Genomic DNA, 15682 nt, shown 5'->3' on the forward strand with positions numbered 1-15682 from the left:
ATCAAATCCTAGCTACGCTCATTCGTCTCCAAACGAGCCAAGACCAAGCTTATGCTCGCCTTAATGCCATCGAAGGCCTAATTGTCGTTGTAGAAGCTAGACTTCCTCCTGCAGAGGATGCCATTCCAGACATGGTCATACATGATAATATTACACCCTTTGTTGGACAACCAGAAGTCAATCTTCGACCAGGTCTTACTGAAGCTGAAAAGCGACTCCAATATTTGGAGGAGCAACTAATGTACCTCAAGGGGGATGACATCTACAGGGAAAACAATCGCAAGTATGAGGCGGTAAATGCTCAACTGCCAACTAACTTCAACATGATTGACATCCCGAAGTTTAAGGGGCATGAAAACCCGTTGAACCATATCCGTGCCTTCAAAGATTATATGTCTATCAAAGGCATCAAGCTAGAGATGTTCCTAAGGATCTTTTCTTCATCTCTCGATACTATCCCTAAGCAATGGTTCTACTCTTTGGAACACAAGAAAATTGCTACTTGGGATTGTAACACCCCGGTTTATAAAAGAAGTCCTCGTCAAGACATTCCCTAATAAAACGGACTGTTACCATCTCGGTTTCCCGAGGTAGTGAATAACAAATTAAACTCCAAGGCAATTTATATAATATTTTAACTTAATTATTACAAATTCTCTTTTCAAATTAAATTACAAGAACTGTCGTAAATAAAAGTGAAGTCTTCTAGATGATGATCTAGTTACTAGGTCGTCTGATCCAGTGTCTCACGCCCATCAAGCTCCCGTCCTATCTCTTAAACCTGTCAAGTCTGCTCCCCATAAAACGGTTCATCACAGGTGTTCACGAATACACAGGGTCAACCGCGAGATTGAGTAGGGAAAACAATAAAACAATAAAATATGATATGCATGATACTCCGTCACCTCCATCTCCATCTCAACTCAATCTCATATCACATATCCCCTTACGCCCGGCCATACCGATCCCCGGCAGACACAACAATCGACCGTCGTCGATATACCAGCTAAACAGCTGAGGACACCAGGGCAGGTCCTGCAGAACCCGCCTGGGCCTTATCACAACATCACATCGTATCACGATCTCATCACCACCACACCATCCTCCAACTCCAATGCATATGAAATGCTCAAAAGAAAGTGATGCAATATATATATATAAATCAATGAAGTGATGAATCATAAAATCATGTCAGTTACCCGATGTTGTGATATCATGCTCAATACGATCAAATCAGTCAATCACCTTTCCGAATATAAATGATAACGTAAAGCAACAACCAGGAATCAAGTCAACACAATTCAACAATGACGATAATAGGACAAGTGTATTTCCCTACCTCATAGTGCCAGCAAATCCAATTAAGCAGTTAAGCAGTCCAGAAATAAAGCAATGAATTTGATCGTTAATCCATCACGAATTCGTCACCTAAAACAATTATAATAATATAATTACTAACTACTAAATATAGAGATCTCCCAAAATAGAAACTTTCCCGATATAGTAACTTTCCATTTTAACCAGTCCCGACTCAAAGTCCATCTCTAATTATTGAAACGATTCGGGGATTAAATTAAATGGTTATTTAAGTAACTCGGGAATTGAATTAATGATTATTTAAGTGACTCGGGAATAAATTAAATAATTATTTATGTTAATTAAGAGATTTAACGAATTAACAAATAAGAAACCCGAATCGAATTTAAACAACTCACACACCCGTCATTAATTAAATAACTCGGAAGTTAAATTAATTAAATTATTTACATGTCACGGAAACTACATTAATTAATTAAAACACGACCAACTTAAAGAATTATACGATTAAACTATGAAAACCCGCTTCGAACAATTCGAATACTCGAATTAAACAACCCGTCCCCTTTTACACTCACTCATCCTCACCACGCGCCACTCCCACCACCACGACAACCACCAACCCTGTCCCCCACTTCAACCCAGCCACCAACAACCGCCCCCACTGGGGTCGCCTCCCGCCGGCAAGGAGAACCATGGCCGTCTTTTGGCCTGGTTCAAAGCCGAACCTCACCAAAACCCACTGTTTCATCACGCACCACCACCGCAACCAACAACCACCCACTGCCCAACAACCACCATTCAACCCGTTGACAACCCACGTACCCAGACACGGTGGCACCACTGTTTCGACCTCCCCCGAGTCCACGGTGGTGCCACCCCAATCCTAACCCCTTAAACCCACCTGAAAACCGTAACTAACCCATTATACACCCCCCATATCGCTGCCACCTTCCTCTACCACCACCACCACCTAAGGCCCACCTGACCGCCACCAATAGGGGCGACTCAGACCACCCAACACCATTACCCCGATACCAACCACCCTTATCCCCTCCCTGAGACACGCAACCCCAACCAAAACCCGACTCTAAAACGAGAAAAACAGAGCAGGGATTCGAACTACTACCTTTACCGCCACTAAAACCGCCACCACAGCCGCCTATGACCGTCGACAAATGGCCCTAGCCCTTCCCTGCTACACTGTCAAGGCTCACGCACACTCACACTCCCTCGAAATGCGTGAAAGGGTGTGATTCACTTAGAAGAAAAGGAAGGTTTGGTTGTGTGCTTGTGTTGTCATCATACGGTAATGGGTAGGTATTTGTAGGATAAGTGATTGTGTGCTTGTCATCCATATGGGTAGTGGGTAGGTATTTACGGGTAATGGTGTTGGTGAATAAGGAGTAGGGACAAGCAAGCATGTGTTTGCTTTGTAAAGAAAAGTAAAGAAAGAAAAAGGAGGGAGTGAGCATGTGAGTTGTGCTGGAAAAATGAATAAAGGAAGGAAAAGAAAGTTGTAGTAATGATTACTAATAATATTAGAATAATAATAATATATAATAATAATGGTATATTTTAATAAAGATATTTTATTAAAAGTCGAATGTAGGATAAACCCGTCACGATTAACTTATATCGATACGACGCGGTTAATTAAAATAACTTAATGAAATTATCGACTCAATAATTTACCCGACTTAATTAGTAATATAAAATGTATAATAATTGATATATAATAATATCCTTTTAATAATATCCGTTTAATTCAATAATATCCGTTTAATTTATTATATAAAAATACGGGGTATTACAGTCTTCCCCCCTTAAAATGAACTTCGTCCCGAAGTTCGCTCTCATACTCAACATCAGAAAGGTATTGTATATTGTACTTACGGACGTCACGAAATTCTAACAAGGTTAACACACACTTTCGACACATCAATTAAACCTAACAAATACGAAATGTTACATTCTGCCCTCCTAAAAATAAACTTCGTCCCGAAGTTTAACTCATCATTTTCTTAATCCAATTAACTACAACTAATAACTACCTGCGAACACAAATGTATAACACTATATAATCATATGAGAACACCATCATCTTCCATCTAAATTCCGATCTCAAACTCAAATAACTCAATCACCATGGTCTCACTGGACCGCAAATGTAACTCGGCACAAAGGCCCCACAACTCATAACTCAATACCGGTAGTTTAACTACACTCTCCTTTTTCACATCAACCAACTAACAGAAGTAGGAACAAAACATATAGGACTTATTTGCATAGGTAACCTCACAACGAAACATCAACTTGGTCAACTATAACCTACAAACAAGTGCAAATTAAGCATCAAGATTTTACAATCCTCCCCAACTAAAAACATGGTTACGTCCTCGTAACCTTCATTATTATAACCCCAATTCTCAAATCACCGCTAACAACTGAAAGAGGCTACCGTTACCCGTAAAATCATTAGTAATTATCCATTTTACCAATTATTGTAATCTTTTACCTTAGAAACATAGGGAATAAATCAACATGAGAAAAGAGTTAGGGTCCAAAACTTACTAAATCAATTTATGAAAATTTATACCTTAATAGGTCCAGTCTGACTTTCCTTTACTTAATTGTACAGATTTAGGTCAAGTCACCGAATCACCAATAAAATGAAGACAACCAGTTCGCAATATTTATCAGCCTAGAAATATTTTAATCCTTATAACAAGGGTTTGGGATTTATTCCCGAATGACGAATGCACATTGATTGACAAATTTTACAATTTATTGGTCGAGTCAAACAAGCGAGTAAACAACGATATTGGAAAGTTAACATACCAGACTATCATTTAAACCAACGCATATCATGCGAATCATAAAAGGGTTATCCCATTATAATTGCTATTTAATTATCATAAACAATCTTTATTAAAATATAATTTGATAGTAACGACTCGAGAATATAGATATGTCAATTGTCGCGTTATATCAAACAGTTTCCTTTATATCATGATCATATAATTGCAAGAATCCCTTTAGTATTTTATGACGATATAATGACAAACATATTCAATAATGAATAACAACACGGTTTATTATCATGTTATGGGTTTTAGTTTTCAATTGAAATAATTTAATGTAATGAAAGTGATAAGTATAACTTTAGGCACACAACTCACATGAAAGAACTCAGATGACATCCTACACGTGTGATCATTTAGACACAATCATTACTACCATCCATGTGTAAACTGTTAAACATAACTATTATAATTTTCATGCGAGTATATTAGAACAATCAATTTAACTTTTAACGCCATCAACTTTACCCAGATACAACAATATAGTTTTATTATTCATATATATCTGACCACTATGCAAATATGATATAAAATATTACAACATGCCAAATGCATATAAAATATGCAAACAACCGGACTCTTGTAACATTTCACCCTTGATTAAAAATCAAATTAAGTTATCCCATTTTACTCATACTATCATGACAACAATGTTATCAACTAAGTTTTAATTTTATCACTTGTTAAAATACATACTACTGAACATGTGTGCTACTATCGTTATATAAAACATTATAAATTCACCTTACTGAGACTCATGAATTAATCACACAATCGTATGAAACTCAACCCAGAACACACGGTTTACAAGTCATGTTTCACGTTGTAACTTTCAAGGATCACGAATAAATAACCGTTCGATTAAAACCTGATTCATATTACTTTTATAAAGCACGGTGAGTTCAGAACACAGGGAAAAAGAATTAGGTTTAAAGTACAAGAATTCCATTTTTAAAGAATTTTACAACTTAGTTGGTCCAAACAAACATGTGACAGCTATTGGTCTGAAACTTGGGTCAGTTTTCAAAATTTATTATTTAATATAGATACATCAAGATTTTTCGTGGTTTGTTGATTTGAAAACATATGCGAATATTCGGATCGATGGAGTTGGAATTATGCAAAGATTATTAGTATAATTTAAATGAGGATTTTTTTACAAAATCGTTGGTCAAAACATCACTGCACAGAAACTTCCTAACCACAGCTCACTAAAGTATTTATTACTCCTAGTCCGTATATCAAATAAGTATGAAACCAACGCTAAATGAACACTAACTCACGAGGCTATCTCTCATAAAATTTTCATCCTTAGGCAATGAACAGAAAAGAAATGGCAGTAAGGTCAATTAAAGAGTAACATCAACCAAATCGTGTTTTATCACTATGTCATTTATTCTCTATGTTCCAAACTCTTACAACCATACTATCGATACTAACCCATCCTAACTTAAATCTCACACTGTACTTACGTAAACATTTATCCCGTATAATCCCTTCGTATCTCAATCTACTTCGTACATCTAATCACGATTGCTATGACTATAAACATGCAATTCAATAGTGTTTCTAATCACTATCACAAGACTATACTAACATGGCTTTGGGATCACATAACCGCATATTACTAGATATAGTAGAGCTATCAACACATCATTCATACAACTTACTTACCGTAGCGTTATCCTGCAATAATCAATGTATCAATCAGTCAACACTTAGGCAACGATATATGAATTTCTGTTCAACCTCAAGCAACTTTTCTACCCTTTTTCTCGTATACACTCATGGTTTCCGGTTCAACTGAGAGGACCACTGGTTCGGTGTGAGGGGGCCCCTAACTCAAACCTTACCGTAGTGTGCTCCTAACAGTTCTATCCCGGGGTTTATTTAATTTAGACACATCCTATGTTCATTGGGCTCATTGGTTTAGGCCTGAGGATCGTTCGCTCTGATACCACTTTGTAACACCCCGGTTTATAAAAGAAGTCCTCGTCAAGACATTCCCTAATAAAACGGACTGTTACCATCTCGGTTTCCCGAGGTAGTGAATAACAAATTAAACTCCAAGGCAATTTATATAATATTTTAACTTAATTATTACAAATTCTCTTTTCAAATTAAATTACAAGAACTGTCGTAAATAAAAGTGAAGTCTTCTAGATGATGATCTAGTTACTAGGTCGTCTGATCCAGTGTCTCACGCCCATCAAGCTCCCGTCCTATCTCTTAAACCTGTCAAGTCTGCTCCCCATAAAACGGTTCATCACAGGTGTTCACGAATACACAGGGTCAACCGCGAGATTGAGTAGGGAAAACAATAAAACAATAAAATATGATATGCATGATACTCCGTCACCTCCATCTCCATCTCAACTCAATCTCATATCACATATCCCCTTACGCCCGGCCATACCGATCCCCGGCAGACACAACAATCGACCGTCGTCGATATACCAGCTAAACAGCTGAGGACACCAGGGCAGGTCCTGCAGAACCCGCCTGGGCCTTATCACAACATCACATCGTATCACGATCTCATCACCACCACACCATCCTCCAACTCCAATGCATATGAAATGCTCAAAAGAAAGTGATGCAATATATATATATAAATCAATGAAGTGATGAATCATAAAATCATGTCAGTTACCCGATGTTGTGATATCATGCTCAATACGATCAAATCAGTCAATCACCTTTCCGAATATAAATGATAACGTAAAGCAACAACCAGGAATCAAGTCAACACAATTCAACAATGACGATAATAGGACAAGTGTATTTCCCTACCTCATAGTGCCAAAGACAAATCCAATTAAGCGATTAAGCGGTCTTAAATAAAGCAATGAATTTGATCGTTAATCCATCACGAATTCGTCACCTAAAACAATTATAATAATATAATTACTAACTACTAAATATAGAGATCTCCCAAAATAGAAACTTTCCCGATATAGTAACTTTCCATTTTAACCAAATCCCACTCAAAGTCCATCTCTAATTATTGAAACGATTCGGGGATTAAATTAAATGGTTATTTAAGTAACTCGGGAATTGAATTAATGATTATTTAAGTGACTCGGGAATAAATTAAATAATTATTTATGTTAATTAAGAGATTTAACGAATTAACAAATAAGAAACCCGAATCGAATTTAAACAACTCACACACCCGTCATTAATTAAATAACTCGGAAGTTAAATTAATTAAATTATTTACATGTCACGGAAACTACATTAATTAATTAAAACACGACCAACTTAAAGAATTATACGATTAAACTATGAAAACCCGCTTCGAACAATTCGAATACTCGAATTAAACAACCCGTCCCCTTTTACACTCACTCATCCTCACCACGCGCCACTCCCACCACCACGACAACCACCAACCCTGTCCCCCACTTCAACCCAGCCACCAACAACCGCCCCCACTGGGGTCGCCTCCCGCCGGCAAGGAGAACCATGGCCGTCTTTTGGCCTGGTTCAAAGCCGAACCTCACCAAAACCCACTGTTTCATCACGCACCACCACCGCAACCAACAACCACCCACTGCCCAACAACCACCATTCAACCCGTTGACAACCCACGTACCCAGACACGGTGGCACCACTGTTTCGACCTCCCCCGAGTCCACGGTGGTGCCACCCCAATCCTAACCCCTTAAACCCACCTGAAAACCGTAACTAACCCATTATACACCCCCCATATCGCTGCCACCTTCCTCTACCACCACCACCACCTAAGGCCCACCTGACCGCCACCAATAGGGGCGACTCAGACCACCCAACACCATTACCCCGATACCAACCACCCTTATCCCCTCCCTGAGACACGCAACCCCAACCAAAACCCGACTCTAAAACGAGAAAAACAGAGCAGGGATTCGAACTACTACCTTTACCGCCACTAAAACCGCCACCACAGCCGCCTATGACCGTCGACAAATGGCCCTAGCCCTTCCCTGCTACACTGTCAAGGCTCACGCACACTCACACTCCCTCGAAATGCGTGAAAGGGTGTGATTCACTTAGAAGAAAAGGAAGGTTTGGTTGTGTGCTTGTGTTGTCATCATACGGTAATGGGTAGGTATTTGTAGGATAAGTGATTGTGTGCTTGTCATCCATATGGGTAGTGGGTAGGTATTTACGGGTAATGGTGTTGGTGAATAAGGAGTAGGGACAAGCAAGCATGTGTTTGCTTTGTAAAGAAAAGTAAAGAAAGAAAAGGAGGGAGTGAGCATGTGAGTTGTGCTGGAAAAATGAATAAAGGAAGGAAAAGAAAGTTGTAGTAATGATTACTAATAATATTAGAATAATAATAATATATAATAATAATGGTATATTTTAATAAAGATATTTTATTAAAAGTCGAATGTAGGATAAACCCGTCACGATTAACTTATATCGATACGACGCGGTTAATTAAAATAACTTAATGAAATTATCGACTCAATAATTTACCCGACTTAATTAGTAATATAAAATGTATAATAATTGATATATAATAATATCCTTTTAATAATATCCGTTTAATTCAATAATATCCGTTTAATTTATTATATAAAAATACGGGGTATTACAGGGATGATGCTGCAATTGAGTTCACCAAACAGTATGCAGATAATGCTGAAATTCAAGTCATTATGCGTACCTTAGAGGTTCTTACCCAAAATGAGAAAGAAGGATTCACCGACTTCCTAAGTAGGTGGAGAAAGACTAGCACATAACTCGTCGAATGCCCAGACGAGGCTACTCTTTTTGAAAAATTCGTGGACAACTTAAGGCCAATCTATGTGAACCACCTAAGGTACCAAAACATAAAGTCTTTCAAAGACTTAACTGTATTAGGCACAAGAATTGAAGACGACATTCGTAAAGGACTCTTGTCCAAAATGGTAGGTCGCGGATATCAAGGCACAACGAGTCGTTCTTATGGCTCCAATAGCAAGACCGACAAGGTCAACCTTGTCGAATCATCTACTAAGAAGAATGGCCCACAGAGGAAGTTCACCAACGTTGGTGACTCATAATCCAACGCTCTAAAAAGACTGATGAAGCAGGGTAAGCTCCAACCTATAGGACCTACGCCTGACCCAGACAAGAAGTCTAAATTATGGGATGAGAATGCCTACTGCGAGTACTATAGAGGCAAAGGGCATGATACAGAGAAATGTTTCAAATTAAAACATGCCATTCAGGATACGATTGAGGATGGGCGCCTGCCTATACCTCCTGCAAGTAAACCTAACAATACTCAGAATCCTCTTGGAATTCTGATGATTACAGATGAGGAAACCACCTTGGATTGCTCACATCTCATTTCTCCCGCTTAAGACGAAGTCAATGAACTAGAAAATGAGGAGAGTTATTCCACCATCTCCCCTACTATCCCTGATTTTGTCGCATGGGCAAGGAGTGTGAGTAGGCAAGTTTCAGAGCTAGAAGCTGTAGTGGCATCCCTACGGAGTCCAAGCACTATACCTAGGGAAAACAGGCATGTGGTTCTAATTTTGTCTCAAGAATCCACAATGCAAGAAGTGATCGTAGTAACCAACGACCTAGTCGAGCAAAAAGTCAGCCTAGAAGCTGAAATCATAAGCTTAAGAGAGCTCAGTATCGTCAATGGAGTTTGGGAGGATGACGATGAGGATGTTTACCTCACAATACATCCTCTAGTCAAGGCTAGTGAAGATTAAGATGTGGACCACCTAACTCGCTCAGGACGTCCATATAAAAATGTCACTCAAACGAATGGTCCAGTTACTACTAACACCAATGTCATCACACCAAACGATAGCGAAGATACTTCTCCTGACAATTTATTAAAGCAACTTCAAAAGACAAAGGCTGATCTTTTAGTCTGGAAACTAGTTGCAAGTTCTTTTCCTCATCGCCAGGCTTTACTGCAAGCATTGGCCAAATTGAACGTAGCACATAACGCTACACCTGACGACGTTGTCAACCTAGTCTTCCAAGACCCAGTCAAGCTAAGTAACCCAGTTAATTTCTCAGATGAGGATTTGCCTCCCTTTGGTGTCACTCATAACCTTGCTCTATACATTACAGTCACATGCGTGAAGATAAATGTACCAATGACTTTAATGGATGATAGCTCCGCAGTTAATGTCATACCACTAAAAACAGCATACAAGTTAGGCATGAAAGAATCAGACTGGACTCCTACCAACTAAGGCGTTCGGGCGTACGATGGAACGTGACGTAAAGTAGTGGGGCTAGTTAACCGTACAGTGGCCACTGGGCCAATCGAGCGAAAGTTTAATTTCCATATAGTGGACATAGAGGCATCCTTCAATATACTTTTGGGTAGGCCCTGGATTCACGCTTCCAAAGTAGTAACATCCACCTTACACCAGAAAATCAAGATCCCTCTAGATGGTAAGGTAATGACGATCACTTTGTCACCTATCAAGGCCGTGATAGAGAAAATGTCAAGCAACCAAGTAATTGCAGATCCATTGTATGAGCCTTGGAGGGTTCCAAATCATAAACCTTATAGAGAGCGAGTTGGCTCCCTTATATTTCAATCCATACTCCAACTTAGTGGTCAACCACATGCTCAAGACCTAGGGATACTTCCCATGAATGTCGTTAAACCCTATCAGAGAGAGTACCTTTGCACCTATTAAAGAATGTGGCTCCCAAAAGATACCACTAGGCTTAGGGTACAAACCCACGAAAGCCGAAACTCTTGAAATGCTTACTCAAGTTCGGAATCGCAAGAAAAAGGGAATCCAAATGCAACCTTATCTCCCTACATAAAATGGTTACTTCGTCAGAGAAGGGGACTGTGAAAATTTTTATGCATTTCTTGAACCTTGGAGATACAAAGGCATTCAACTAGCTGGAGTTGAGGTTTTCCACGATTGCTACTTCATTCCTCCAGAAACGGTTCCTACCGTCAAAGCTCGTCAGACACCTTGTCTCGACGAACAGGCTGTTTGCCTCCTGTTTGGAGAGGATCGATTCGTCAGAGCAGCACAGGATGAGATCATTACCATGATACTTCAAGACGACCATTTCAACCCTACAACATTGATCACCGAAACCAACTCAAATCAGTAGAAAGGATGGAGAAAGTCGATCAAATGGACCAACAATCAAGGAAAGCTCTTCAAAGTCACTACTGGAGAAGGAGAGATGTTCAAAGGAGAACCTGAAGACGATGAATTCGAGTCAGAGTCGGACTCAGAGTCGGAATCGGAACCTACGTCTAGGGAAGTCGCTAGAGAGTCTCCTCATGTCGTCACTCCCCACCCCTCTGTTTCTCCTAGCATAGCATCACCTAGTAACAGTAGCTTAGGGAATGTCCCAGCAACTGTCCCTTTGCCGCCACTGACTACTGCGCAGATGGCTTCTTTGTTTCAGTTGTTTTCAAATTTTAATATGAATAAATCTGATTCTGCTTACTCCTTGTGTTATTCTGAATGCAATTATTTTTCGATGATCCTGACCCAGACTCAATCTAATTACCTCCCTATATACTCAAAGAAATACTAGAAGAGAGGGAAGGGGCACAAGTTATAGAAAACACCGAACCTATCAATGTAGGAACGAAATTAGAACCCCAAGAACTTAGGATAGGGACGACCCTAGACCCAACTGAAAGGGCCAATTTCATCGACCTCCTGCACGAGTTCAAAGACATCTTCGCTTGGTCTTATAAGGACATGTCAGGGATCGACAGGGATATTGCAGAGCATCGCCTTACAATCAAGCGAGGTTTCAAGCCTGTAAAACAGAAGCTTCGTCGGATGAGGATAGAGTGGGATCTTAAGATTAAAGAAGAAGTCGATAAATAATTCAAAGCTGGATTCATCAAAGTTTCCCAGTATTCAGACTAGGTGGCTAACATAGTCCCTGTACCCAAAAAGGATGGGCGAATCCGGGTTTGTGTTGATTACAGAGACTTGAACAAGGCGAGTCCTAAAGACGACTTCCCTCTACCACACATCGACATCTTGGTAGACAATACGGCAGATCACGCGTTGTTATCCTTTATGGACGGGTATGCAGGGTACAACCAAATCAAAATGGCCGTAGAAGATATGCATAAGACAGCCTTCGTCACTCAGTGGGGGACGTACTGTTATACTGTTATGCCATTCGGGCTAATCAATGTTGGGGCCACATACCAACGCACTGCGACTACCTTGCTACATGACATGATGCACAAAGAAGTGGAGGTGTACGTAGATGATGTGATTGTCAAATCTAAAGATAGGAAGGGACACATCGATAACCTAAGCAAATTCTTCCTCAGATTGCGCAAGTACAATATGAGGCTCAATTCTCAGAAATGTGCATTCGGAGTAACGTCAGGCAAGCTTCTGAGATACGTCGTCAGCCAGAGGGGAATAGAAATTGATCCATCCAAGATCAAGGCCTTAATTGAAATGCCAAAACCCCAGACAGAAAAGGAGGTTAGAGGATTCTTGGGCAAAGTCCAATACATAAGTCGATTCATATCGAAACTCGTCATGATTTGCGAACCTATCTTCAAAAAGCTCAAGAAAACGAACCATACCATATGGGACGAAGATTGTCAAAAGACATTTGACAGGATAAAGGAGATAATGGCTAAGCCAGTCATGCTAATGCCTCCCCAACGAGATCAACCTCTTGGTTTATATCTCACAGTCAGCAAAATAGCCATGGGGGCTATGCTCGCGCAAAATGTTGGAAAAAAAGAGAGAGCTATCTACTACCTTAGTAAGAAGTTCTTAGACTACGACAGTAAGTATACACCTCTCGAGAAGACATGCCTCGCTCTTATGTGGGCAACAAAGAAACTACGCCATTACATGCTTAGCTACTCTGTCAAGGTGTATTCTAAAATGGATCCCGTCAAATACCTCTTCGAGAAACAAGTTCTCAACGGACGCTTAGCAAGATGGACCTTAATGCTCTCTGAGTTTGACCTCAAGTACGTACCCTTGAAAGTCATAAAGGGTCGTGCAGTGGCCGAATTCTTCGCAGACAATATGATCAACGATACGCAAGCAATAGACACATGGTCGTTCCCAGATGAGGATATTCTACAAACAAATATGGATTCTTGGGACCTTTATTTTGATGGGGCATCCAATTTTAGAGGATTCGGAATAGGAGTGTTGCTCATTTCTCCTGAAGGCGAGCATACACCACTTTTTGTCAAGCTCGACTTCGAGGTGAAAAATAATGCAGCAGAGCATGAGGCTTGCCTCATTGGTCTACAAGCAGCAGTGAGTTTGGGCATCAAGCATCTTCGAGTTCATGGCGACTCATCTTTAATCATCAACCAAATTACTGGATCCTGGAAAATACGAAGTGAATGTCTAGCACCCTATCAGGCTAGGATAGATCAAGTCGCTCAATTCTTCGATCAGGCTACTTATCTACACCTACCTCGCAAATAATATCAGTTTGCAGACGCTCTTGCAAAACTCGCATCCCTGATTAATATGCCAGGCGACATGGTTGAAATGCCCTTGTGCATTGAACGGCGATCAGAGCCAGCCTATGTACACTTCCTCACGAATGAAGAAGAAAACCCAGAAGAACCTTGGTTCCAAGCTATTCTCAATTTCAAGCGCAATGGTACATACCCACCAGATATGGATAAGACGGGACAACGCGCCATACGCCTACTTGCCTCTCAATACCTCCTCATCCAGGGAGAGTTGTACAAAAGAACACCTTTTGGTGTCGTCTTGCGTTGCCTTGATCGTTCACAGGCACAGAAAATAATAGAAGAACTTCATGATGGAGAATGCGATCCTCACATAAGTGGACCTATGATGGCAAAGAAGATTACGCGTCTAGGGTATTACTTGACGACAATGGAGTTAGATTGCATCAAATATGTTAGGCACTATCACAACTACCAGATCTTCGTGTATGTACAACATGTTCCTCCTTCAATGCTATATACCATGACATCTCCTTGGCCATTTTCTACTTGGGGAATAGACATCATCGGAAAGATTGAAAGGATTCAATAACCCTCTAATTAAACTCTTTTAATTATAGATCTAATTTGCTCTTTAAAACAAGATGTAGATCTTATGCATGCATAACAAAATAAAACAAAGATTAAGAAGAATACTTCTTACATTACGGAAATCGGATATTAAGGGCACAAGTAAGAACACCTTTCTTACTTGTTCTTGAGCTTAAATTTAATGGATGATCCTCCTTGTCTCAATAGTGTGAGAACCTCCTCTTAATTGCACCAAGACAACCCCATTAAAACTAGTAAATAATTGACTAGATTAATATAGTAGCAATCCTTAAAATGTAATCTAATATTATTTATATTACTACTATAGTAATTTGCATATTAGATATTAGAACAATAATTTTCTCAAACTTATTTCTAGAGAAAATGAGAGAAGAGTAAGAAGTAAATTTTGTAAGAATGAAAAATAGTCAAAATAAGAACAATTCTTATTGTAAAGGGGGTGGGGAAAACCGGTTATGGGAGAGAGAAGTGGGAGCCAATGCATGCCCCTTTTGCCTTTTAGATTGTTCTTCTCAATATCAACTAGGGTGTAGATTAGGTTAAGTATTGTAATGATTATGTTTTCCACTAATTAAAACAACTTAACCAAATCACTCATTTCCCTCTCATTAAATCGGTTTCCATGTATAATATGGAGTCCATTTTATTTTTGTCAATTTGTCATATTGTCATATAATCTGTGACATGTGACATATAACATGTTATTAATAATATTAATGCATACTTAACAATTAAATATCATTACATATATTCATTTAATTATACACAATAATTGACTAGTAATTCTCAACTACAAGTAAATAAAATGGTCCATGTTAATATAATCTACAACATATTGCAATTATAATTAACCGTTCATTCTTATTTTTAATTGTCTCATAAACAATATTTTAGTAATATAACATCTTAATTACTTAAACGAATCTCATTTAATCGAATTACAATAAGATTCATATTCTTACTCACATTCGTGAATTGTTTCATTTTAAGGAATTAATTAATTTGTATCATTATACAATTAATTAAATTTATCTATTAAGGGAATCGTCCTTTAGGTGTGACCTTAAGGGATCAACTGATCACCACCGTGTATACGACAGTAATGTCAAACTCTAGTCAGCCAATCATTACCGATTAATGTTGATCAGTTGACGTATAAAATTGAATCATCCCTTTATGTATTCTTATCATGAGTTTTAATAATGTGATCGCACTATTGTCGAGGACACATACTCCAACAATCTCCCACTTGTCCGAGACAAGTGTGCGTCACCAATTGTCTTGTCCTATTACTATCTCCCACTCAATGCAAGGTGTCTTACAGGTCGTTCTTGCAAGTGATCATATCAAGAGTGGTTTCCTCGATCTGGAGAGTAAGTGTCTGACCGGAACTATCTACCAAAGATACCTTCCGAGCGTGGCCACGCATTTTCAATTCACTACTCCTCGAGTGGCCCTGAGATTTTTAAATAAC

General features: G+C 39.2%; 1 long non-coding RNA gene across 1 annotated transcript; it reads right to left on the reverse strand.

Moving 5' to 3' along the window:
* Nucleotides 1-562: 562 nt before the first annotated feature.
* LOC141646158 (uncharacterized) lies at nt 563-2798 on the reverse strand. Its single transcript, XR_012545389.1, has 3 exons — nt 2447-2798; nt 1340-1428; nt 563-790 (listed from the first exon to the last, which is right to left on the reverse strand). It is a non-coding gene; the product is annotated as an uncharacterized LOC141646158 (long non-coding RNA).
* Between the last annotated feature and the right edge of the window lie 12884 nt (nt 2799-15682).

The sequence above is a fragment of the Silene latifolia genome, chromosome 3, assembly GCF_048544455.1.
Source record: "Silene latifolia isolate original U9 population chromosome 3, ASM4854445v1, whole genome shotgun sequence".
Lineage (NCBI taxonomy): Eukaryota > Viridiplantae > Streptophyta > Magnoliopsida > Caryophyllales > Caryophyllaceae > Silene > Silene latifolia.